This window comes from Podarcis muralis, chromosome 3 (genome assembly GCF_964188315.1).
Source record: "Podarcis muralis chromosome 3, rPodMur119.hap1.1, whole genome shotgun sequence".
Taxonomy (NCBI): Eukaryota; Metazoa; Chordata; class Lepidosauria; order Squamata; family Lacertidae; genus Podarcis; species Podarcis muralis.
The window spans coordinates 56,788,079-56,812,446 of NC_135657.1; the positions used below are offsets into that span (position 1 = coordinate 56,788,079).

Here is a 24,368-nt window from a genome sequence, read left to right on the forward strand (position 1 = left end):
TAAATATTGCTTACTCTGAAATGCTGCAGGTGAAAAACAAGAAACTTACAGCAGAAACTGCTTATGCTTCTCTCACACAGCAAGTCACAGAAACAGCCTACAGCCCTGCCAAGTGGGCTGCAGTTTCTTCCAACCTGGATGCATGCTGGAGGACTACCCATTGTCTGCATAGGCTGCAGAAAGAAACAATATCACAGTATTTACTCACAGATCCAAAACATTTGTCCATGTGGCCCTCAGATAGGAAGGCATACCCCCTCTTCCTACATTGGAGATGCTAAAACCATGGGAATATCACTCAGACTTATGAGACCCCAAGCAAACATACTTGAGGGAACAACAAGAGAACAGTCCTATCTTCAAATACAGATCATCTGCACTGTTTCTTCCAACATGCAGAGCCAAAACAGTTGTGATGTTGAAATGTGTGAGGTGAAATGTTGCTCCTTTGGCAACAGTAGCCACAAGGGGATGCGAGAAGATTAGCTATGTGCAATCCTTTCCCCCACATTATAGTCCCTTCCAAGTGTCCCCTTTAAAGGATATTAGTCTTGGTTGGGAGAGATGCTTCCATTGGTATGAAATAAACTTCCTTCCAGGGCTAATAGCAGTGTCAGGATATTTAGTGGAATCACAAGGTGGAGGTGGTAAAAAGATTTAACACCTCTCCTCATTGTACCTTTGCTACTTACTCACTTCCCACAGTGTCTACTGTTAAAAGGTTGAAAAAAAATGATCTGTGAATGCATTAGCCTTCTACAGTGGTGCCTCGCAAGACGAAATTAATCCGTTCCGCGAGTCTCTTCGTCTTGCGGTTTTTTTGTCTTGCGAAGCACGGCTATTAGCGGCTTAGCAGCTATTAGCGGCTTAGCGGCTTTAAGAAAAAGGAAACAAACTCGCAAGAACTCGCAAGACTTTCGTCTTGCGAAGCAAGCCCATAGGGAAATTCGTCTTACGGAACGACTCAAAAAACGGAAAACCCTTTCGTCTAGCGAGTTTTTCGTCTTGTGAGGCATTCGTCTTGCAGGGCACCACTGTAGTACACTAGTCTCTTGTAACTCCCGATTCTTTTTAGAAGAGGTAGTATATATAAAAAAACCTTTGATGGAGGAAATGTGATAAGGCAGGGGTGTCACTTTTCCCCAAATCCACCAAGCTAGTACAGTGAGAAGAAATTCACAAGACAATTTTTCAAGATCATTTGGGAATTTGGGTGGGCTTTATATTCAAATGAAATGCTCCCTTATATTAGGCCAGGGGTCAGCAAACTTTTTCAGCAGGGGGCCAGTCCACTGTCCCTCAGACCGTGTGGGGGGCCGGACTATATATTGGGGGGGAAATGAACAAATTCCTATGCCCCACAAATAACCCAGAGATGTATTTTAAATAAAAGCACACATTCTACTCATGTAAAAATGCCAGGCAGTCCCCACAAATAACCCAGAGATGCATTTTAAATAAAAGGACACTTTCTACTCATGTAAAAACACACTGATTCCTGGACAGTCTGTGGGCCAGATTTAGAAGGCGATTGGGCCGGATCCGGCCCCTGGGCCTTAGTTTGCCTACCCATGGATTAGGCAGTAACAGTCATGCTAAGTAGCAGCGAGTAGTAGGAAATATTTTGAATACTTATATTCTACAGAAGATTTTGTGAGAAACCATTTTATTGAAACATTTCAACAAGAAGAGCAAGTTAAGATCAACAAACATTATCAGATCACAGTGAAAACGAGTTTACGGGTCATTAATCCCGCCTAACAATTTGAAATGAAGAGGGGAAAATAAACTACATATCTGTTATAGTGTTTTTCTGTTAACAGTAGAACTTAATGTATTCACAAAACTAGTATTTACCAAACGTGGCTCAAAGATCAAGTTACACCTTCTTTGGCTTCTCAACAAGCAGAAATACAGAATGCACGTGTTCCAATATAAGAAGCCACAAGGGTTTAAATAGTTTGAAAGAAAAATCACATCCTCTCTTTACTCACAATTTTAAAAAATACCCTTTAAAACTCACTAGGTTGTTTGTTTGCTTTTTACCCAAAGGTCCTGAATTGCTTTGGGAAGATGCCTGGCTTTGGTTTTAGGCATGTCACCAATGGGAACATATCCTACATTTTGGGGCAACCACCAAGAATGTCTTTCCACTTCTTTGTCATATGAACTTGGCAGAGATGGTATAGGTCAAAAGCATACATGCTGCTGATCTTGGAAATTAAAGCAGCAAATAAGGAAGAGAGAGTTATTGTAGGCACACAGTGCCCAAGCTACTTAATGCTTTGCACACCAAAATCAGCACCCTGAGTTGTAACTTAAGTCTGAAAAGCCAATGGCTGGAGAACATTTTTGTCAACATGATTCTAAGAACCCACCTCTGACAGAGGAAGTAACACTGCATTCAGTATCAGCTGTGACATCCAAAAAGCACACTAGGGGAGATACTATCTAAGGGCATGAGAAAGGGTTGTCAGCTCTGAACCTGAAAGGAAGGATCAAAAGAAGCTTTCTTCTTGCATTGGTTTTAAAAAAAAACACTTCTTACCACACTAAATTTTAAGTGTAGTTGTTCCATTATATAGCAGTTGTCATTTTAATGGTCAAAATTGCTCTTTCTATATTAGCACCCCTTATGCATTTGGCCACTGCCTTTTTCCAAAAAGCAAAGAGGCCTTGATTGAAGAGGGTGTCTGGGACCACTGTTAAAGTGCTAGAGTTTGAAGTGTTGGTGCTCTGCACTGCAACCCTTCAATAGCCATGACCACTTCTAAAATTATACAACAAAAGGGAATTTTTGTCAGGTGCATTCTCTCCCTACCCCCTTTGTTTGACATTCATCCTGGAGGATTCAAAAGTTTTTATTTTGTGGCATTTTGGTTGGTCATAATAAAAGGATTTTTGACTTTTCAAAACAAAAGTAGTAGTTAATATAATCTGTCTCGGCTTGGTTTGTTGTTGGTTTCTCGTGCTGGGAAATGGCAAAAAGCACCCAGGAGATGCTATCATTAACTGCTTTTAAAAAGTGGCAGCACATCACCCTTGTTTATCCTTGCTCTTGGTATACCACTGTCTGGGAGAAAGTGAACTAATAGCCAGGATCAATTCACTGCTCCATAGGTTTATTCAGGTAATGAGGAGAGGTCTATTTGGCATTAGTGTTTTGGAATAATTTAATATAGTGAAACATCACAGCTCTTGTAATTAAATGATACAGTGGTACCTCGGGTTAAGTACTTAACTCGTTCCGGAGGTCTGTACTTAACCTGAAACTGTTCTTAACCTGAAGCACCACTTTAGCTAATGGGGCCTCCTGCTGCTGCCACCAGAGCACGATTTCTGTTCTCAACCTGAAGCAAAGTTCTTAACCTGAAGCACTATTTCTGGGTTAACGGAGTCTGTAACCTGAAGCGTATGTAACCTGAAGCGTATGTAACCCAAGGTACCACTGTAGTAGGTTGCAATTACTGACTACTGGAAACTGTAGTCTTGTGACAAGATCAGGAAATTTTTGTAATATCCAAATGAAAATATGTGTGCCTATTTTACTAGATTCATTAAAATGAAGTACTCTTTTAATCCACTCAGCAGGAAGTCTATCTAAAAATGTAGAAGGATATACCAAGAAGATTATAGCCAGGGAGAAACTATCAGAAACTTTATTCTGTATAACATCCACTAATGTGTTCAGCCTGTAACTGTCCAACCATGTTCTTTGACATAGGTTGCTTCCAGACAACTTGTTTAGTAAGCATTCATCCTGATTTGTTTGCAGAGAAGTTAGATGATATTTGCTATTTAATGAGTACGTATCCTAATCTGTCTGAGGGACAAACTCCATTGCATCAAAGCAAGTCTTATCACACACTTTCCAATGAAGTTCCACATCTCTTTCCTTATTATAAAAAGTCCAGTCTTCTGTGGAAGTGGATGCAGGAGCTCCAAGTCAAGTTAACTGCACAACCTGAATCTGCCAGTATGTGACAAAATCTCATCTGAAAACAGCAACAGACTGGAATCACTATTATCTAATATGCAATTCTGCATTATCTTTTTAATTGTAAACCATATTGAGGAATTTTTTACAAGCTTGTGTGATATGAATATGAAAACAACATTTTGAAACAGAATTACACCCCATTGGTTATTAAACACCCATAGCAGTAAATGCAGAAACATTTGTAATTGGATAGAAAAATAAATTTCAATCAGTAACAGTAAAACAGAAGTTTTATTAGAAACAACTAAAATTCACAAAGCAGTTTGTGAGTTTTTGAATTCCACAGAACACTGCTTCCACTAGGAAGGGAAGGGGAAAATAAATATTTCTGTAGAGAGCCATAAAAGTAATCTACATTGGACAAGTAATCCACACTGTTTCTGGCAACAACATTCCAAGCTACACAATGTTGAGGTAGACTTAAAAATTTCATTTCCTATCCTCTTTCCCTTTTAAAGTAAATCTCTTTCCAATAAGGAATGAAAATTGCTATTCTTTCCATAAAATAAGTCACCACCATGTTGAAAATGAACAGTTGGTTACATTAAATGAGGTGGTATAGTTAATTCCTGGTGTGGAAAGAAATTATTTCAAACATTTGAAATACTGTGGTTTTCTTTATCCGACAAAGCTTTGAGAGTCTACACTGGCTCATCTAGAAGAAAACTAGCAAATGAACAAGCTTAAGATCTGCACACAAAACACCTCTAACTTCAAATTGACAGGCACTAAAGATTTCAAGCAGGAAGCTCACTTGCATGTAAAATGTTAAATGCTAACTTTGCACTAACATGATTTCATCCAATCATTCCTTCTGTACAAATGTACAGAACTGCACTTGGCTGTTGCACCATATGTTTCTATATGTTCCTTGAGAGGAGACCAGGAAAGAGAATATACACCCATTTCCCAGCAAGCAAAGCCATCATTCTCTACCTTGTAATGTGGGCAGTTTTCATGTTTCACCAATGTGTATATATATCGACCTTAAGGGCCCTCCCTCCCATGGCGGCTTTAGAGAACATCTGATGAGGTCCCTGCACCAAATTCTGTGTTATAGTGATGTTAGGCAAATACTCAGTGACACAACTAGGAAATGGGTTAATCTACCCATCTGCCCTGATGATATCAGGGTTTGCTGCCTCTCAGCTCATGTTGAAACTTGTGTACTTTGTCCCACTGAACTTAATAGATGACCCTGAGACTTGAGCCAGCCTCTACCTGCAAAATTCTGCACTGGATTCTGATTTTGAGTCATGCCTGATTGTGATGTGATGAAATAAATCAAGTATCGTTGTTTCTTCTGTATAACTATGTATCTACATATAAATCTAAAAGCCAGCTTCCAACATTAACCTACTCCGAAAACAATCATATACTGTATAAACCGAATTCTAATAATCTGACAAAGTGTACAATGAACACATCTGCAAACCGTCCACAAGATCTTTCTACATCTAAAGGTCTTTTAAACTGTTAACTACATCTTTCTTGCATGATTTGGTAAACGCTTCTGGCAATGGCATGAATTGTATCTGGCAAGAAGAAAAGACATATTCCAAATGGTAATTGCGAATCCAGAAGAAGTGCCAAGATGTGCAACTTACATAGGTCATCAGGAAACTGTGCATGCTACTGAACACCAGTCTGCCAAACAATTTCAACAGTCACCATTGTAGCAAAACATTGTTCATTTTTATTTTCAAAAACTTTATTTATAAAAGTAGAAAATGAGGTAGAAAACAAAACAAATGGAACAAAACTAAGTGCATGAAAAACAAAACATAGTTCTTGATGCAGATGTACTATTTTTACAATCATGATAAACACAGCTTAACTTTTTTATCACTCTGTGGCACCAATGTTCATGGTTGTTGAAGAAAACAAAACAATGTAAAAGCAGTAGGGGCTAAAAGGCACAGAAAACAGAGTCTGGACAAGAGGCTTGTGGGGACCCAGATAAGCTTCTATAAAGGTTTGTTTTAAGCATTCATGAGATAAAAACAATTAGTTTTCTGAAACTCTCCAGTTAAGTCCAAATGGACTTCATCTAGCCCATGGTATGCACAGGTCTCCTGTCCTCAGGGACCCCGTAATAGAGCCCAGTTTTCCCAATCCCCATTTGGTGGGTGCACTTTTGAAAGTTGCCACCAAGCTGCTACAACTTGTGTGTATGGTCCAAATGCCTACTCATGGCACTCCAAGAGGAATCCAAGGCTAAAGAAGAAGCCCATTACATTAGAAAAAAACATGCTTTGGGGTAACAATTTCAAAGGTCCCCCTCCACCAAAGGAAGAGATTTAAAAACAGTAACTGTGGTGCTCTCAACCCCCTTCCCAGTTCCAGTCCTTGGACACACACAGAAGAAGAGATGGTGCTCAGACTTTCATGTTAGGCCTGGCTTTACAGACACTTGGAAGTAGAAGCAAGGAGCTTCCAAGGTGCTTTACAGCACATTGTGGCCCAAATCATTTGACACATTCTAAAAGATTCAAGGGGAGGTTATGGTTCTATCTGCACTTTGTCTCAGCTTTGGTGTGGTCAGAAGCAGTAAGAATATCTCTCACCATTTCTAACAACCCTCAAAATCCAACGTGATCTAAAAGAATAATCCCACTCTTCAGAAAAAGTGGCAGGGCCATTCACTCACTTTGCACCAGGCTTCACAGTCACTTCAACACAGTAAGTATTATTCCATGTCTAGTCATAAATTACAGCACAAAACTGAGGTTATTTTGCTAGCTGCTGAGGGCAACAACTCCTAAATTAGGTACTTACTTGGTTTCTGATTTAAATGCAAAATTAAAACATTACTGCTGAATATAAAATAGGATATATGTATTTCCAAGAGATGAACACTACTAATACCATGCACTACAACTCTTCTGCATTTCCCCTGGTTTATACATTAACATTAAACCATGGCTAATGATAAATGTAGTTAACATTAACCATGGTTAACAAGCCATAGTTAAATCTGAGGCATCTGGCAGATGATAATTAAACCTTTGTTTATTACATCATAGAATAGTTAGAACTACTTGCAAAAGCAGCAGAACTTTGTGGGTGGTTTGAATTTTCTACTGATCTTCATTTGCACCTCTATATTTTTGGGTGGTGATGGCTTCTTAACCATAGTCTAGATTCAAAGGTAACATTAAGATATGGTCAACATTAACAAAGATATATAAACCAACTACAAACCTTGGTTACTGAGCAACCTTTAACCATAGTTAAACTCCTGGGCCGGATTCACACATAACATTAAGCCATAGTTTAATTAATGTCATATGCAAACCAGGCGACTAAATGTGAGGAAAGTGTGCAAGGAAGCTCTCTGCTGACAATGATTATGCTTCGCAATCTGAACAAAATATTACCTTGCTCACAACTCCTAGTCTATCACAATGAAATGCTGGCTCCTTAAACTTTGAGAAAGAACAGTATCACAATCGATATGAAAGTCTTCTTGCACAAAATGGAAAATGACACAAGCCAGCAAAAGTGACCATCAGGCTTCTAGCTCTATTTTCCATCCACATTGAGACTTCATTGGACATTACATGAACAAACCTTGCAATTTGTATATTCCAGCCACCCTTCCTACCCTTCCGTTTTTCTCTCTCAGCAAGCCATTGTTTGCTATTAGAACCAAACTCGTCAAACTATGAGTTGTGCAAACCAAAGTTTGCCTAGATCACCTTTAATGGCAAATCATGGAACTGAGTTCCTAATGCTTCAAACTATGACTTGGAGACACAACAACATTATGTCTATATAAATGCTTAGCCTGTGGTGTGGTTTAAAAGGCTTAATAATGTAGAGAAGAAGAAGAGTTTGGATTTGATATCCCGCCTTTCACTCCCTTTAAGGAGTCTCAAAGCGGCTAACATTCTCCTTTCCCTTCCTCCCCCACAACAAACACTCTGTGAGGTGAGTGGGGCTGAGAGACTTCAGAGAAGTGTGACTGGCCCAAGGTCACCCAGCAGCTGCATGTGGAGGAGCGGAGACGCGAACCCGGTTCCCCAGATTACGAGACTACCGCTCTTAACCACTACATCACACTGGCTCTCAAACATGCACTACTCCCAAGCTTTTCAGCAGTACCTTCGGCTTGAATTCAGAAACAGAATATCTACCCAATATATACAAGGTATTCTGAGATAATGATGATACACCAACAGAAATGCAGGGAAATAATCTTCTTTGCAAAATGCATCAGGACAAGGGAAACTACTTATCAGTTTTCTGCACCCTACCTGTACCCGCAACTGCTGCCAGTTGCTGAAGCTATCTGCCCCCATATGAAAAAGTAATTAGTGTGCAACTGAAAGTGTGTATATAACATAACAGTATATACCGTATGTGTGTATATAACATAAGTGTGTATATAACATAACAGTAATAACAGGGAGTGGTATTCAACGATGTTTTACTCAGAGAAGACCTAATGGGCTACCAATTTCAAGTGGGTCTACTCTGAGTAAAATTTAGTTGAACACCACCCAAGTTAAGAAACTTTCAACAATTTAAAGGCTTGGTTTAATATAAGTTTTTCCAATCCTTTCATGAACCCCAAGCTTCAACTATCGAAGTAGAAGTAGTAGCGATTTTATTTGTTTAGCTATAAACCACAGCAAGGATAACAAACACTCAAAGATGAGCCACAAATATGACTCTTCAATTTCCTAGCAGCTAGCACAAATACAGACAGACACAAGGTAACACAATTTAAACTTTCTCTAACAGCAAAAAGCACACAAACTCACTTGGTGTAACAAAATTATTTCTGTGAGTAAACTCACAGCAAGTATTCTTCATCAGGATCTTATATAGAGGGCACTGAGTAATATGGTGAACAACGTCCTCAATGCTGTTTTACACCTCGCACATAAATGCTGTTCCAAGGAGAATTTCTTATAGCTGCCATCCAAAAAGGCAGAGCGTAAAACACCAAGTCTTAATTCCGTAAAAGCAATTTTATGGGGAGCCAGAGTAATTAACTCCAAATAGATAGCTTTTGCATGGTCTACCTTGAAACATGGATACAGTCTAAAAAATCTCAAAGAATGGATAGTTAACACATCAGTCAAAGAAGCTCTCTCATACGCAAGGAAATTCAACAGAGATTGATATATGTCACTGGATTGTAGGTGTAAAGCAGAATTTAAGGGGGTGAGCCATAAACTATAGAAACCAAGTGTGAAGATGGCATAGTTAGCATTCTCTTCTGAAAATTTAAGAGGTGAACTGGCTTTTTTGCCTGATCAGAAGGCCAACCCACTTCTGCATGGATATACGCAATAGGAATACCAGCAGGGAGGGCCAATACTTTCTTTAGAAAGCAAATCTGAACATTCTGCAACTCCTGGACTAATGGTCAGTTGAGACCCCAAAGTTCTAAATCGTGTAACATGCAGAAAACAACCGCAGTCAAGAAAAATTTAGGGAATAATAATAAGCCACCCATCTGACTGGCTTCCCCTAGCCACTCTGGGTGGCTTCCAACAAATTAAAACACAATACAACATCAAATATTAAAAACTTCCCTAGCTCAGGGTTGGAGTGCTATTGAAATATATTTCTTCAATTTATAACTGCCTATTTTGCACATGGTTATACATGGTCATTTCTGATTAAACACCTGTGAAAAGTTACAGTCAACATTTTAAAATACATCATTTCCAGGGGAAAATCTGAAGTTACAAACAAAGGCCAAATGTCTGAAAAATGGATGATATACTGAGTGTACGCTGGAAGTTTGGGGTGTATGGGGTGTTAAGGGAGGGGTAGTACCCCTGGCGGGAGACAAGTCATATTCCTTCTGTGGTAGTTTGCCCACCTTTGGTCCCCACCCTGCACTCAGCTCTCAGCTCTGGCTCCTAAAAACTGTCAGCATGTGACAGCAGCCACAGCCTGGAAATGGCCTTGAATAGCTGCCTGAACCAGGTGAGGGTAGCTAATGGGTCTCCTAAGGGTTGGAGGGCTTAAAGAGGAAGCTTGGGATATGGCTCAGAAGATACACTGCAAAGGAGGAACTGGAGAAAAATCAGCCACAAGTACGCTCAGAACTATAGGCTGAAACATACATATTATATATACCACCATGTCAGAAAGAAAATTGACAGTCACCTTTGCGAAGAGCCCTAAGTAATTTTTAGAGGAGATAAGCTGTAAAGAATGTTCAACTATTATTCTATCTCAAACACAAGGTTAACATTCCAAATCTCACCAATTCCAATTTCCTAATGCTTTCCCAGCAAAAATACTAAATTGTGGGTTTTAAAAGGGCCAATTTAAAAATGCAGATGTGGGCTTTTCCACAGAAACTGGCAAAAATAAAACTATAGCTTCAAGACAAAATTTTCTATAGTAAAAAGGAGACAACTACAGACTCTTAAGAGTATCTGTGCTGGATCAAAGAAAAGGTCCACTTAGCCCCAACATCATGTTTGCCTACAGTGGCCAATCACATGCCTCTAGAAAGCCCACAAGAAGAATTTGAAAACAGTAACCATATCCCCCTGCTGCTCCCCCTGCAAGTGGTACGAAGATACACACTGCCTCTACAGCTCAAGTTCAATAGATTTATCAGTAATGACAGACTTATCCTAATCATTTGATCCATATCATGCATAATTTTATAACCTCTGCCATATCTCATTCCCCTTTAACCAGCTTTTGAACTAAAATGCCCAAATGTTGTTGCTTTTCCTTACAATTATCCAAGGCTAACTCAGCCAGTCATCCAAATGTTGCACTCTGATGAAAGATGCTAGTGTCTTTCCTCAGAGCGGAGTGGGGGCACTAAGACAGCTGAACCCCTCCACAATTTTTTCCCATACTCTAACAGATCTCAAAGATCGCCATTCTTTAGAATGCTGAAGGAGGAGCACTGCAGCGCACCATATATACAAACCAACTGTAACAACCCCTGCTTTAAAGAAAAAGAATCCTGTCTTAGGCCATGATCACCCACAACCAAGTGAGAATTTTTACTTAGATATCCCACATCAAAGCCCAACCCTTTAGTTTCCATTATGTTTTTGACTTATAAAAAAACCACCCGTGGCCAGGCTAGAGCTGAAGAAGAAACTGGCAACGTCTGCCATAGAGCAAAAGAAGGCGTGGGCCTGAGATTTCTAGAATGCAAATGAAGAACAGGAAGTTAATAAAAAATACAGAGCACACTGCTAGACTAGATGAGAACCCACTCATCAAATATGGTTCTAGGCCAGGCATCCCCAACCTTCAGCCCTCCAGATGTTTTGGACTATAATTCCCATCATCCCTGACCACTGGTCCTGCTAGCTAGGGATCATGGGAGTTGTAGGCCAAAACATCTGGAGGGCCACAGGTTGGGGATGGAAGTCCACTCACATGGAAGGAAGTCCAATTGAAGTGCACATGCACATATTGTGTGTGGATATCCAAAGAAAGCAAAGCTTTGTCTGAATAACAGCAAAAGAGATATGGGAAAGAACTTCTTCTTCTTCTTCTTTGGTGATCACTAGAAACACAACAAAATGTTTAGAATTTACTAAAATGGTATAAATTTATGTAGCCTTAGTATCATTAAACTAAGGCAGTAGCCCTAAACAGTACTGTATACATTCACCTCTCCCTTAACCCCACTAGATCTGCCTGTGTGCATTACAGACAAGATTGCAATTTCACAGATTAAACAAACTAAATTCAAAGGAAGCACCACTGATTCTATTTTAACTGATCTGCATAAGAAAAAGGCATGTTCCTTTATAGATATATGAATCTGGAAATGTTAAATACACATTTCAATCTGGAAATATTAAATACATATTAGCAGTTAATGTAGAAGTTAGAACTTGAATGTTGTCTTTTATCGCTGACTTTTTTAAAAGGATGCCATGCCCTGCAGCTCCAAAACAGAAGTTTTACTCTCAACTACTAAGCACAACAACAGACGTACTGTTCTGAAGCATTTATTTCCTTGCAGTAAAAGCTGACTGAATTCCACACATGCTCTTAACAGGATTGAGTAAGTTTTAAATTGCTTATCACTAAAGAAAGTGAAATTTGATCTGCATGCATGCTCAGAATAGTATGGGTACAATTTTCCATATTCCCATAAAAAATGACCATGCACAGCCATTTTATAGAAGGGCCATGTTTATCGCAAAGTGACTTTCCTTGTATCTGACTTAATTATTTCTAGAACTGTTAAAACACTCTGTCCTGCAAGAAAAACATTCCCCCCCCCATACCCCATTCAGATTTTCTGGTGGGAAACTTTACACAGGTACAGCAACAAAACATTCTCTAGAAATCATTGCATCAGTTGTTGGGCACATAGCCACTGAAAACTGAATTTTAATGGAATTGTACCTTGCACTTCATATTTTTCAAAAATAATAATATATTTAGTTGCCTAGGTTTATTTTTCTGCCATAAAATATATTAAGTATGGATTAACTTGATTTTTCAAGATCTTCGCTGATTTTGCTTTTTTACAACAAATTTACTGAAGTAATTATTATATACAACACAGATAGTGCCAATGATGTAATAAAAGCTTCAAAGAAAGTTTATGCTTTGCTGAAAGAAACAAATTTCAGTTTGGCTATTTAAATATTTGTACTTTGAGTACAACTGAAAATAACAAACTTGAATCAATATGTATTTTAATTCTCTTTCTTGTAAAAAAGAAAAAGGAACTACTAGACGACAACGACAGTGATTGAATGTTAAATGCTGCTGAAACATTCAAAGGAGTTGGATTGCTCAGCCATGAATTTGTAGTGAGTTCAGAAACTCTACTTTATCTGGCATGCAGACTCTTTCCATTATTCTTAACCACAATGCTTGATGGCAGATGGTTCCCTATGTATTCAGTTATTTAGACTTCTGGCTTAAAAATACTCTCTCTTTACCAAAGTTTCACTTCACTATCACAAAATGGAAACTGGACTTTAAAAAATGTAAGTCATACTCAGAGTAGATCTATAGAAATCAATCAACTTTAAGCATCTCACAACTAACTTAATCCGTTCATACGAATGGGTCTTTTATAAATATGACTGGGGCTGCAACCCTCTTCCTGGGGGCAGCCCCACTGAATTCAACAGGAGTTGTGTTTGAGTATACATGGGTACTGTTGCATTGTCAATTAGATGCAATTCACCCTTTTCCACTGACAAATATTTAATAAAGTAGGCTTAAATATCCCAGCAATGATTTTCCAGGCCAAAAACCACTTATGGGAGATGGGAGACCTCCCAATTTCTAGGACAATTTTCTGATCCACACCTATCACCAAAGCAGTATTGCAGTGAAATTCCTTGCAAGGTGCTCTCTATTAGCCCTAACAATAAATTAATCTTATGGATCAGCTAGAACTAGATATGACAAATAGAAATCTCTCCACTTAAAATGGCTCTTGCTGATTAAGATGAAGGGGGAACAGAATATTCTCAACACAAAAGAGTAACAGAGTAAACACTACATTCTACTTCTGAAATATCTGCATAACTGGATATCTTTCTTCTAACTAATATTAAAGTCAGGATGGGTTACACTACACTTTTCCAACAAAATGTGGTCTGGATAGGTACAACTTCTTTATGTGTGTCATTTTTGTATGTAGGGTTCATTCCCATATAGGGAAATGCTATGTATGAAACAGCGGCTAGATCATCTCTATGTAGAGAAAAGGCATATATGAAGAACTTGTACCTCTCCAGCATACGGTTTATGTTGGAAGTGTAGTTTATTTATATGAAAAAAATCGATCCCTCCTCTAGTTCCAAAGAGACCCTAAATAACAACAAACAAAATACTTAAACCCCCAACATACATTCAAGTTAGTAACAGCATAGCACATTAACAACAGCATGTGGGGGAAACACCACATGTAAAGCATGCACATATACAAAGAAACAATGAATGTCCAAGAACCAACATAGTGCCATGTCACTTGTGGGCTGTTTTTTCTTTTTTTAATTAAAGATAAAGAGATATAACAACTATCTATAATAACATCATAAAACACCCCAGTAAAAATGGTAATTTACCCCCACCCCCAAGAACTACAGCTTCTTTATAAAAGTGCATGCTGATAGCTTTCATTATGACAAAGACACATTTGAAAGCATGATAGCTAAGATGCTAAAAGAAAAGGGGAAAAGAAGGTATACAAAAGGACAAAATAAATCACTTTTTAAACTATTATATCTGTAAGATTTTTGAAAAACAATTAAAAGTATATTTCAAAAACTAAATGTATTTCAGCTACAGTGCAGTATTGACCAAGATCAGAAAGTGATACAATGACATTATATACAGAGATCAAATTCTCCAGAAAGTGACAGATTCTGACTTGAAAACTCATCCTAAAATGTAGAGACTGGCTGCAAGAATTCAATACCAAGAAAAATATGCTATGTACATCCTCAAAGGTATTGTTTATACTGTTTCACATGTTCTAGGTATATAGGTAAAACTTGGGAGGGCTTCTGCAGGTCCACATACTCACTCAAACTAAGGCCTGAAATTAGCTTATGACAGATTTCTGGTGTACCCCTCAGAGTACAGTAAGGGGCACGCTTCTTTGCTAGCCCTATTCAAAACTTATGACTGCTAAGAACTGAAACGTTTGCCCCTTCCAGTGTCAATACTTAACTCATTCAGTAATATTAGTGAATAAAGAATAGTAAAATTTACACTGAGCAAATTAGGCTGAACCACGTACATTAAGCAATGTCAATTTAAACTTTTCATCATATCATCATTGAAGAAAGATATGAAATGCAGCTGAGGCAACAATTAATTTTTTATAGATTCAGGATAGCAGTACTACATTTCCATTCAAAATTCAAAAGGTAAGATGCTTTGCCTTTTTGATAAGTATTACTTAAATAAAAATTGACAGCAACTAATTAAAATGATTTCTGACTTTTCAGCAACTGACTCTAATGGAAGGTGCTAAGGTTTCTATGAAAATTCAAAATATTGTTATTGAACTCTTAACAACTGTATTAAAATTATTACTTTAACAGTAATCCCAACAGTAATCCCAGCTATTGGAGTGCTCGGGGGAAGCCCAAGGTTTGTAGACACACAAACAATATTTAGGAAAAAATGCTAAGAGGTAGGTAAGACATGAGCATGCTCTGTGGCTACAGAATGCTGAGTATCAGGTGAAGGGGTATGGCAAAGTCAGAGAAGGGAAGATAGCTCTGGAAAAAGGGCTTAACTCTCTGAACTGGAGCACTCTACACTGCAACATTTTCAAGCAGATCTCACCTGTTGTTATTACTCAATACAGTATACATATTAAAGTATTATCCAGTGCTTTTGTGTTTCATATTTCTACCACCAAATGCCTAGAGCTCCAGCAGTTATTGCATGTCTACTCAGCAAACATTCCACTAGTGGCACTAACTTTTTAAAGATTATAAATGTAGATGACACACATTATTCTTAGTTAACACCAGTATTTGCATGCCATAGCCAATATGCACTAGACCAGGAGCTAAACATTGCTTTACAGTGTGTACAACCTCAAAGGGCTGGATTCACCACATCAGCCCCATCAGGGGAATCCCGGTGCAAGAATTTCTGCTTACAGAACAGTGCTCCCTCCCTCCTCCAAGAAATGGGTCTTGGAGGTTGGGAGAAACCCCAGAGCAGCACATGGGGGGGTGGGGTGGATCATTCCATCTAGCAAGCTGCAATGCTTGTGCAGACAGAACAATTTTAAAAGCACAACACTGAATTCTACTCGAAGAGTACAGCATTCACTACTGCTTCCTTCGTAAAATTCTGTCCCTTAGTAAAGTGATTTCCAAATACTTGCATACGGTTTAGAAAAAGAAAACTAGTGTTCATTCTTTATCAATGGCAGTCCCAGTTTTACCCATCCTGTCTCAAACTCAAAAAGGGATATCTTAACTATGGTTCATCAAAAGTAACTGTTGAGAAGTTTACTTATATGGCTTTTAACAACTGCTGAACTCTTCCAAAAAATACACTTGATCTAGCAGCATGATAAAAGCAGCAAACCAGCTGTTCCAACAAACAGAAATTGCTTTTAGCTAACTAAAATTAACCCAAACAAAAGAAAATACTATCATCCAAAAATATAGGCACAAACCCAATATATATTTGCAGGAAAGATTTTTACTCTTAAGTACCACTGCCAAATTTGGTAAATACACAATGAAGGATTTCATACAATGGAGCATCTCCTACCCTAGACCTACTACCCTCCCCCCCTCCAATACCATAAACTCTTTTCTCGTTGTTCTGAGATTTAACAAGGTGAGGGAGAGTTGTCCAATGCTGCTGGCTGCAAATCTTTTTAAAAAAACTAGTTAGTACATAGATTTAATGGGCTACTTCACATGTGACACAAGGATGGTTTAGCACTATGTGCAAGAGCTAATGTGAGTCACAGCAAAGCCTTAGGCTTGCGTACACACATACACACCTGCTCTCACATGGCAAGAAGAAACCTTGAAGTTTCACTTTCAAATAATCCTTGCTTGGTATTATATACAAGCCAGAGGTTGTGGCTTAAAACAAACTGATTTAAAAAGCCAGCTTCATGAACCATGGCTTGAAGTTGGTTTATCTGGAAACTGGTAGCAGCCTTGATGATGATGATTATATTTTTTATATGCCTCCCATCACTCTGGGCGGCTTCCAACAAAATATTCAAACATTAAAAACTTCAAACATTTAAACCCTCCCTGTATAAGGCTGCCTTCAGATGTCTTCTAAAAGCCAGATAGATATTTATTTCCTTGGCATCTGATGGGAGGGCATTCCTCCCATCTTTGAAAGGGAACATTACTGAAGCCCTTCTCCTGGCAAAATGGGTAGAGGAAAGGGAAGGGAACACCACGTTAGCCAGAAACGTCAACACAGCTCATTCTAACTCATACACATAGAACTAAATCAAGTTTATCTTTATGAAAACCCATTGAAGGAGGAAGAAATCTGCTATATATTGGACAGAGGAAGCACAACCTTCTGGGTTTCACAGGACCTCTCAATTGCTTTCAGTACCATGACTATGGTATCATTCTCTACTGTCAGGATGGAGCTGGGCCTGGGACACAATTTTCTGGTAGTCCTAGTCCTCATTGACAGTAGGTTCCAGGTGATGGTACAAGCTGGGGGAACTAATGCTCAGCCCCATTACTTCCAGTCTGTAAGATTCAGCAGAGTTCCATTCTGCCCTTTATAGTATTTAACATCTACATTAAACTGCTAGGAAGAGTTATTCAGGAATTTGGGGGTACCGTTGCTGTGATGACACCCAATTCTATATCTCCTTTTTGTCCCAAGTCCAAGGAACCCGTGGAGGCTCTTAGCTGGTGTTTAGCAGTAAATTAATGCATATGATCTAATAAGAGGGATTGCTACTGGTCAATGGGAGAGCTGATCCAAGAATGTGAATATAACCTGGACAGGGCTTTGTTTCTCTTTAAAAAATATCAGTGCCAAAGTTATTTGCTCCTGGATGCCAATATAGCAATCATGGCCAACAATGCTTTTGCTCAGGTTAGGTTCCTGGGAAAAGATGGTCTGGCAAGGGTCACACATGTCTTAGTGACATCCAGGTTGGATGACTGAAACACACTCTACACGGGGCAGCCCTTGAACAGTACTTGCAACCTTTAGTTTGTGCAGAATGCAACAGTAAGAATTTTTACTATGGAAAGTGCTAGAGACTATGTGACCACTATTAACTTCAGCTGTTTTGGCTGGTTCACTTAACATGACAATTTAAGATGCTGATCATTACCTCTAAAGTTCAGTGAATTAGAACCAGAAGTACATCTAGTGGGAACCTGGAAACGAGCCTTTCCACTCTTCAGTGGTGTTCAGACACTGGAATTCCCTGCTTGTATGCCCCCATCCTTGATGACTTTCCAGGGCTTAATAAATGCTATTCTGTTTTGCAGAACTTTTAGGCTATGACTAAATACTGTCCAAATTAGTTGTTTGAATCTTTTAATTTTTGTACTGTATTTGCTTTTTAAGTAATCTATCATTGTTTTAATTGAAATATTATTACACAATTTGAATGCTCTTTCAAAGGAACGGGAAATGTGGAATATAAATATTTTAATAAATAACTAACCCAAACTTTCTAGATCAAATCCAGATAGTGAAAGTCAATGGAAGGAACTGTTTGTTGCAAAAGAAAGGGGAAAACACATCAAGCATTAACTAAAAAAGACCTTCAAGTTCATGAAGGGAAAGTTTTCTATCACCTCTCCAAGGCCTCCTCAGTGGCTGGTCCGAGTACATGCCTTCATACATGGCAAGTAACTCCAATATTACATCCTCTGAAAGGGTTCTGGATTCTAGACTGAAGTGCAAATCCTAGCTCATCCACAAACAGATTAGGTGGCCAAGCTCAAGGCTCTCCTCTTCATTTACAAAATGGAACTATCACCACTCTGACTCACAAACTTATCTCCTAGTTTTGCAGTCTCCAACAAGTCCAGGGTAGAGACCCATCTCTAACTCCCAACCAAGAACATATGATCCACTTTTACATTTCCACTTGTAATGTATACTTAATAGTGCTCTCATCTCACCACATATCACACACTGAGGTAGTGACATATATTTTTCAGTACAAGTCAACCAATATTTCATGTACTGTTGGTCACACTTTTGAACCCTTTTAGTAATTGTACCATCTCTTTGATTTCTGGGGGTTTTCTCCTCAGCAAAGCCCGTGGTTAATATTGAGCAAGAGAGCAAATCACAAATCACCGTTATGTTTGCATTTTCTTACAAAAAAAGGTCTTTCTATCACTTTCTTGATTTCTGTAACTTTCACCACCACCTTTCCTTCTCTGTCACCAGCTGGTGCTTTTTTTCTTTACCTACCTGCTTGCACATTTTGTCCTCCACCACCTGTCATTCCTTTATTTTTCTCTCCACTGACCTTATGCCTTATCATTGTCTCCTCCATCCACTTTTTTAGTCCTTTCTCTGTTACCTGTTCTCATCTCATCCTCTTTCACAATCTTTTCTATCTTCAGCTAATTTACCTGTTGCCTTTTTCTCTCTGCTCATACCTTCTTCCACATTCTCTTCACCTTCTCAAACATCTCTATCCTTCCCTGCTCACCTTCTTCTATTTCCTTTCATCTGCTGGTGTTGCCTCTGTCTCCCTCTCACTTCCCTTTTTATGCTGTTCACTTTCTTCCACCTTGCGTCACCTTCTCTGTCACTTCAATCCACTTCTCTGTAACTCTTCCCCCTCCCTAATGTCAACTTGCCTGAAATCAAAATGAAGAGGATTTGGGGAAAACGTTCAGCACCCTCAGAACCTAATATAGGCAGCATTTCTTCTTTGTTGCCCCATTGCTGGATGGTGAAGTTTGAAGAAGCTCCATAGATTTGCCCAACTGAAGCAACATAGAGCAGTAGTTCTAAAGCAAAGAGTTTTCTTTTTAATTTGCAAAGTCTTGTCATTTTACTTTTTTAAAAAAAACAAACTAATGTTCATTCCAAATCAACACTGAAACATAAAAGTTCCAGTCTTGTGTATACTTACTTGAGAGTTAATCCCATTAAAATAAGTGGGTCTTTCTTCTAAATAGAAATGCATAGGATTTGCTTATTAATTTAATTAAGGTTAACTAAGGTTCTCTCTCCCTGAGCAGCCAAATCTCCTCTTCCTTTTGTGCAGTTTTCCCCCTTTTCTGTTATCTTCTATGGATGCTTTTCTTTCCATCTCACACCAGTTTTTCTGCCCTCTCCTTGTGTCCACTTGCCTGAAATCTAATGTATAGAAAATAAATCTGAAGTTTCAGTACCACCAGAACCTTATGTGGGCAGCAATTGTTTGCTGGCGTCCTAAGCCCACTTAATTTTGAGTAAGCTTCATTTAAATGAATGAACCCTACTTCTGACTACGTCTTCTAAGCAATGGAGTTTCAGGCCTGAGCAAACAGGATTGATGGGTGATCAGTGTGTAAACATGCATCATAGCACAACTCTAACCATGTCTGATCAGAAGGAAGTCCTACTGAGTTCAATGTGGCTTACTCCCAGGTAAATGGGATTAGGACTGGAATCCTGCTTCTTAATGGAAAAAATGTTTTCACTGAAAAGCTGCAATAATCCTCTGAGACTCATAACAATCCGAAGCACACATCTACCTACAAGTAAAACCACATTTATGGTTGAACTGAATGAAACTTACTCCCAATGAAGACTACAAAGGTTCAGGCATTAAAGTTGCCACAATCCCACCAGGAACATTTACCTGGTCTCATAACTGAATAATGGCCCAACACCTATGCACATACTGTACTTTAAGTAAGAAGTAAAGGATAAAAGCTAAGTCCTATATGGCTAACCCAAAGAATCCTTACTCCTCCAGTAAACCTGGAATATGGCTGTACAGCTGCAGTAACAGAAGTCCTATTCACACCAGTAATCAGAGGAATAGGGGCAGAGGTATAAAACCCCCAAGGGGGCTGGACCAAGAGAGACACCACAACTCCACCTCTATTAAAGGCACGTTTGCACATTAAGTTCAACAGGGATTATCCCACCACGACCACTGCCCTTCTATTCCAAGTGAAGTGTGTACAGTACTGGAATTGTAGTCCTTACTCGTGAATAAGCCCTCACCTTGTGAGGCTTACTCTGCAGATCTGAGAGGGCGTCTGGATCCGCTCCCCGCGTTCCTACGCCCCACCAGCAGCAAAAGTGACCCCATCCCCTCGTTTCCATGGAGAGGAGAGATGCCCCCTGACTTGTAGGCCTCCCGCCACAACCCGCTCCCCGTGACACAGTGGCACACGTGATCCAGGGAGACCACCGAGATCGGATGGATAGCCTCTTCCCAAGACCAGCAGCAGCGTGTTCCCGTCAGGGGGTTGGTGGGGAGGAGGCGGCAGCAGCAGCCAGGCTGGGCTGGGCCAAAGGGGGAAGGAAACCCTCTCGCGTAAGAAAAGGGAATAAAAAAGTCGCAGCCTCCGGGCTCAGCTGGGGAGTTCGCGTGGTGGTGACAGCTTTGCCTGGGGGGGGGATCCTGACCCTGGGGCTGAACACACACCTCTGCCTGGCTCAGCACCGCACTGCCAGCAAAGGCATTCTGCAGAAGCGACCCCGCAGGGCTGTCACCCCTCGGAAAAGGCGGCTGACTGGGGTTGTTCCCGCCTGTAACCTCAGGATTCTCCGGCCGCCTCTTCCCTCCGCGGGGGGGGGGGGGCGGGGGGCTGAAAGAAGAAGGCCGGAGTGGGCCCGAGCAGGGGAGGGGGATGCCCAGTCCCTCTCAGGCCTCTGAGGGCCGAGCGTTTTGCAGGAAAAAGGAGCCAGTCGACGCCAGGCCCGCTCCGGCCGCGGAGTCCAGTCTTACCCTTCTTCGACACCGGCTCCGCCTCCGCCTCCCACAGCCGCCGCCACTACCGCCCGCGCCGCCGCCGCCTCCAACCGGCGAGGCGGACACCTCCGAGCCCCTCCTGAGCCGCCGCCGCCTCCTCCTCCCGCCGCCACCGGGGGAGGGAGGAAGGGGGGTTCCGTGACTGGTGCTGCTGTGGCGGCGGGCAGAGGAAGGGAGGGCTCGGCTGGGCGGGTGGGTGTCTTGCAGGCGCCGCTCCCGACCTCGCTTGGAACGGTTCCGGCTTCCCAGTCGCTCCCGTCCCTCCCCCCTCGTCCACCTCCTTCTTCTCTCGCTGCGCGTCTCAGCCAGCCGAGTCCAAATCAAAATAGTGTCACACAATATGGCGGCCACTCCAGTTGGCAAGCATCGCGAGATCTTGCCCCGAGTGCTAACGGGATAGCAGTGGGAGAGGAGGAGGAGGAGCGAGATGCGAGATGCGAGGCGAAAAAAAGAAGGGAAGGGCAGGCGGGGGCGGGGAATCTCCTCTCGTTGCCTAGGCGACGGCTAGTAATGCTGAGCAGAGCAGAGGTCAGTTTGACAGAAGTGTGGCCTCTTGCAGCCATCGGCTTCAACTGCCCACTCTGTTCCTCACAAGGAGCAGCGCAAAAGTGCCAGAGCTGAGCGCCTCTTTCAAGAGAAATGAGGAGAAACGTGTTTTCTTCCCCCTCCACTGTTCTGTGAACTCTCGTGGCTTTACCAGAAATCTTTCTCTGTCTTTTAATTTATCTGCTTTCCCCCAGTTCCTCCTCCTGGCCAAATTCGCATTTGCTCTTCAAGTAATTGAAATCTAGAGTGTAAGATGGAGGGTGTGGAGCTTGAATAACTTCAGCAGAGTGTGCTTCATAAAAACAAAATCAGCAAAAATAGAATCATACATCTGTAAAGTTGGAAGGGACCCCTGGGGTCATCTAGTCCAATCCCCTGCCATGCAGGAATTTGAACTAAAGGATCCATGACAGATGGCCATCCACCTTCCTTTGGAGACCACTGTACTGCCAAACAGCTCTTACCAACAAAAAGTTCTTTGTGATGTTTAGTGGCATCTCCTTTCTTGTAACTTGAACTCACTAGTTCAGGTCCTAGCCTCCAGAGCAGGGGAAAACAAGCTTGCTCCCCCACATTTGAGAGTCCTTTAGTTATTTGAAGATGGCTATGTTTCCTCTCAGTTTCTTCTTTCCCAGGCTAAACATACCCAGCTTCATCAACTGTTCCTCATAAAGCTTAGCTTCCAGACTCTTTATCTTCTTGGTCATCCGCCTCTGCACATATTCCAGCTTGTCAATATCCTTCTTAAACTGTGGCACCTAGAACTGGACACAGTACTCTAGGTGTGGTCTGACTAAGGCAGAATAGAGCAGGATTATTACTTCCCTTGACCGGGACACAAGATTTCTGTTGATGCCGCCTCAGATAGCATTAGCTTTCTTGCTGCTGTTAAGCTTGTGGTCTATTAAGACCCCTCAATCCTTTTCACATTTACTACTCACAGTCCACGTGTCTTCCATCTTATATTTGTACATCTGGTTCTTCCTGCCTAAGTGTAGAACCTTACATTTGTCCCTATTGAAATTTATTTTGTTAGTTTTGACTCAGTTCTCCAATCCTGATCCTGTCTTCTGCAGTATTGGCTACCCCTCCCAGTTTGGTGTCACCTGCAGATTTGATGAGCATCCCCTCAATACATTCATCCAAGTGTCCAACAACTTGCGTACTCACAGGCACACTTGCTTTGTTTGAAGTAAATAAGGAATTCACAAGTATGATAGAGCAAACCCATTGAGATAAGGAGGAAGTCATTTCCAGGTTCTTTCAAGTAACTTTTGACAGCTTTAAATAAACATTTATTTTCAAGTATTTCTGAAATATTTAGTATTTCAGAACTCACCATTGGCACAAACTAAAATGAAGAGCAGAGAAGGACCATTGGTTTAAAAAATTATTATTATCATACATCATTTATATGTCTCCCAGTAATTAACCTGCCTTTTGAGTATAAGTCTCTGCGACACCTATCAAGACATACTCAAATCATATAAACCATTTTTTAAAAGCACAATAAATACTAGTTACGAGCAATAACAATCATTCTCTGCAATCTCAATGCACCATGTAAAATTTTACATTATTCTTATGGAGGTGAGGATAAAAATATGAAATCCACAGCTCTGCTAAGAGAGAGATAGCACTCAGCCACTCTGAGTCATCTCCGGGTATCACAGATTGACTGCCAACTTGGTTGTGCACACACCATATCTGTAAAGCACATTCAAAGCTGATTATTTTCCTCCAAGAATTCTGGGCACTGTAGTTTACCCATCGGAGTTATAATTCTCATAAGCCCTTAACAAACTTCAATGCCCAGAATTATTTGAGGAAAATAATGTGCTTTGGATGTGCTTTAAAGGTGTAGTGTGTAACAGCTGAAATCAGTTGGAAGAAAACCCAGAGCCTTCTGGTAACCTTGAGGATACACCTGCTGTTAGCCTAAACCTCAACAGAGAACTGGCAAGGCAATCGATGTAAAACCCCTCATTTGCAGACTACCATCTTCCCACCCAATCAATAAAACTAAGTCTAATGTGCACTCTACCACATGTGTTGGGGCAATGACATTTTGGGACAGCCTCATGGTGGTGATGCTGATCACGACGTCCTGAGCTGCCCCCAACCTGGTGTCCTTTGCATGAATATTGACATCTTCCACTGCTAAGAATGTGGGGCTCCTAAACACCATATCTAAGACCATATTGATCAGCTCAGATAGGGAGACTGCTGGGCAGCAGGGGATTGCCAGTACACCAGCAGAATCCTTTATCTGCCCCACTTAGCCAACACAATTTGCAAACACCCTAGACGTGTACAGTACTTATCTAGACAGGGAGACTGGAAAGAGAGACTGAATTCCTAACACACACCCTTCTGATTTCACTCTGATGCTGGCTTGGATTATGACATTAAAGGAACAGA

The 24,368-nt window shown here is 40.6% G+C and overlaps 1 protein-coding gene across 4 annotated transcripts in view; it reads right to left on the minus strand.

The window, feature by feature from the left end:
- TAB2 (TGF-beta activated kinase 1 (MAP3K7) binding protein 2) overlaps nt 1-21,738 on the minus strand; it is a 48,348-nt gene extending 26,610 nt beyond the window's left edge. For 2 of the 4 annotated variants that reach the window (XM_028723636.2, XM_028723635.2), the window contains exon 1: nt 21,378-21,737. The gene's annotated coding sequence lies outside the window, so the exon portion shown is untranslated. Of the gene's footprint in view, nt 1-21,377 lie in introns of all 4 variants that reach the window. The other 2 variants (XM_028723639.2, XM_028723638.2) reach the window with 1 other exon arrangement.
- Nucleotides 21,739-24,368: the final 2,630 nt, after the last annotated feature.